This window comes from Ursus arctos, unplaced genomic scaffold, assembly GCF_023065955.2.
Source record: "Ursus arctos isolate Adak ecotype North America unplaced genomic scaffold, UrsArc2.0 scaffold_2, whole genome shotgun sequence".
Classification (NCBI taxonomy): domain Eukaryota; kingdom Metazoa; phylum Chordata; class Mammalia; order Carnivora; family Ursidae; genus Ursus; species Ursus arctos.
The window spans coordinates 58,634,100-58,636,953 of record NW_026622874.1 but is presented as its reverse complement, the minus strand read 5'-3'; the positions used below and the strand labels follow the sequence as shown (position 1 = coordinate 58,636,953).

General features: G+C 37.2%; 1 pseudogene; it reads right to left on the bottom strand.

The window, feature by feature from the left end:
- Positions 1–277: 277 nt before the first annotated feature.
- On the bottom strand, positions 278–816 carry LOC113268778 (adenosine 5'-monophosphoramidase HINT1-like; annotated as a pseudogene).
- Between the last annotated feature and the right edge of the window lie 2,038 nt (positions 817–2,854).

Genomic DNA, 2,854 nt, shown 5'->3' with positions numbered 1-2,854 from the left:
GTTTACACTCTTTCTTCAGTCCATACCTGACTGTAAACAATTGGCTAAAAAATTTAAGTTGATTTCTTCTGAGCAGCTTATGTGGTGTCTAAGGTTCTTTTGCCTGTGCTCTGCTAGCAGGAAGCAAGTACCGAGGTCCTGACTTTCCGTGGAGGTATCTACTTCTCCTTCAATGTCAAGCAAGTTAATTATCCTGTGACCTCAGCTCTCTGGTAGAGTCAAGAAAAGTTAGGATTTTGTAGATTATCTGGGTATTTCTTTTTTTTTTTTTTTTGACTGTAAATCATGCAACATTGTCTTTTATTATGTATGGGTTTTAAAAATTATTTCCTCAATTTCTCCATACACAGGCAAAAGTAAGTATACTGTTTAACATACTAGAACTGGGAAATATTGACCATTGCCTAGAGAAGGGAAAATTATCCCTAAAACACGCTTAACCAGGAGGCCAATTCATCTGCCGACCTCCAAGAACATGGAGATGAACATGATAGACAGACTGTCCCCCATCTGAACCTTCATTCACCACCATTCGATAACCCTTCTTCAGGCCCAGATCAGCAGCACATTTCTTGCCAACAATCATTAAATGTCCAAGAAGACTTTCATCATCATCTTCTGCTACAGAAATCTGGGATATATGTTTCTTGGGTATCACCAGAAAATGAGTTGGTGCTTGAGGGGAAATGTCATGGAAAGCAAGACACTGGTCATCCTCAAAAATGATTTTGGCTGGGATTTCCTTGCGAATGATCTTCCCGAAGATCGTGTCGCCACCAGCCGCGCGGCCTGAGCCTTGGCGATCTCATCTGCCATCTCGGCCTCCCTCCCGCGCGACCGCCCCAGGGAGAAGCTCGAGAGGCTGGGTATTTCTTGTTGTTAAGATGGAAGCAATATTCATTACCTTTTTCTACATTCCAAGTGGAAGCTGGAAATTCCTCATGTGGCTTTATTTGAAGTCTGGAGTAAATTGAGAATCCGTGTCAGGGAGCTTTTAGTAACTGTGAGCAGAGAGATGAAAGGCTCATGAATTAAGGAATATCAGAAGATTTCTGGGCGTTCTGTTCTTGTATATATAATTTTCCAAGTTATAGTAATACAAACATGTAGATTTCCCACATTTACTCTATGACCCTTCATCTTCATAACAATTTAAATGAAAAACATTATAATGCTCAATATACAGATGTGAAGGCTCTGATTGCCTTTAAATGACTTTTCCAAGATCAATTATAAAACACTTAGGAGGCCTAGTCTAGGCCCGCGATAATAGATATTAAGTAATAAACAACAGAAAAGATGAACGAATGACGAGTTAAATGAGAACTCACTTCTTTTGCCTTATCTGAAGGAAAATTTTCTTAATAAGTATATCTGTGAGATTTGTAATAGAAAGTTAGTACAATATAATGAGTAATTGTTGTGAAGTATCTTTTTAATTTGAAAAAAACGTACTATTTACATTTAAAAGGTATTTGTATATATACTCATTAAAATTAGATTTTTCTTTCCTTTTTTTCAACTGGTACTCAATTTTCCATTCAGTGGCGATGTAGGTAACTCTGTCACTGCCCTGACTCAATTCTAGAAGAATATCTGCTTACATGGCTGTCTCACTAAGCTACATGTTACCTAAGGAGAGAAGTAATATTTGATTTATCTTTGTAGCATCAGCTTCTAGAATGTGCCTGCCACAAAGTAGATGCTTCATAAATGTTGTTGAAATAAACTATGGTTCATATGTATTAAGTACATTGTAGGGGTGATAAATAAAACGTGTTTCCTCTGAAAGTGGAATCTAATGTTCCATCCAGAAGAATCTTCCTTGTTGGCCTTCAGAGTGGAAGATCACATTGATGGTAGCTTTGAACTAGAAGTGGACATGAGTTGACTAGAGGTGATACCAAGGAGAGAAATCATTAGAGAGGCATTGGCTTTCCATAATCTTCCTCAGTCTTATATTAACATGTTTGTAAATGTCCTTTTATATTTCCTATCAGCCAAGTCTTTCTCTCCTCCATTCCACTTTTAAGTCTCTCATATATAAAAATTCCCAAGTCAATACTGATTGGAGCAACTAATAAATTTCTCCAATGAGTAAATTACTCCAATGCCTTATTGGTATCAACTGGAAATGATAATATCTTATTCCTCAGTCTTTTGTTTCTTGGTTTATAGGGATGAGTCATGTGTTTTTAGGTGGTAAAAAGGGTTGGTACTTTCATATTTCAGAGTTCTCACTTGACCTCCAACATCTGACACTGGAACTTGATCTTTTTCAATGTAGTTAATAATTGAAGCATGTATTCTCATTTTCTTTATATTTTCAGCAGAATCCTGGATCTCACCTATGCTCCCACCTCCTCATAGTTTGGGTATATTTAGTTCTTGAAGAACTGGTCTGGAAATTTCATTTTTATGTGTTAGAATTCACCAGTGACATTTCTACAATAATCTGTATGTTCAGTTGGCAGGTGAGGGGGAACCAGATTACTGGAGCAATTGATTAAGTCAGAACCCAACTGCATCTCTTAACAAAATGTGGTATGCAGAGGCTCCTATCGAGTTCATAAAGTGCTTAGCTAGCAACTTGAGATGTTGAGTAAGACTTTCGTACATAGGCTAATAGCTTAGACATGGAGGAGTTATAGACACAGAACTTTGAAATAACCCTTATATCTCTCTCCATTAAAAAAAATAATTAACAACAGTTACTTCAACTTAAAGCACCTTTTCTGTGTGTGTCCACAAATCAGTGGGTCCAGATTTTGTTATCATGCATCAACCCATCCTGATATCCACACAATGACCCAATGTCATAATGGCCTATGATATTACTGTCCTCATGCTATAT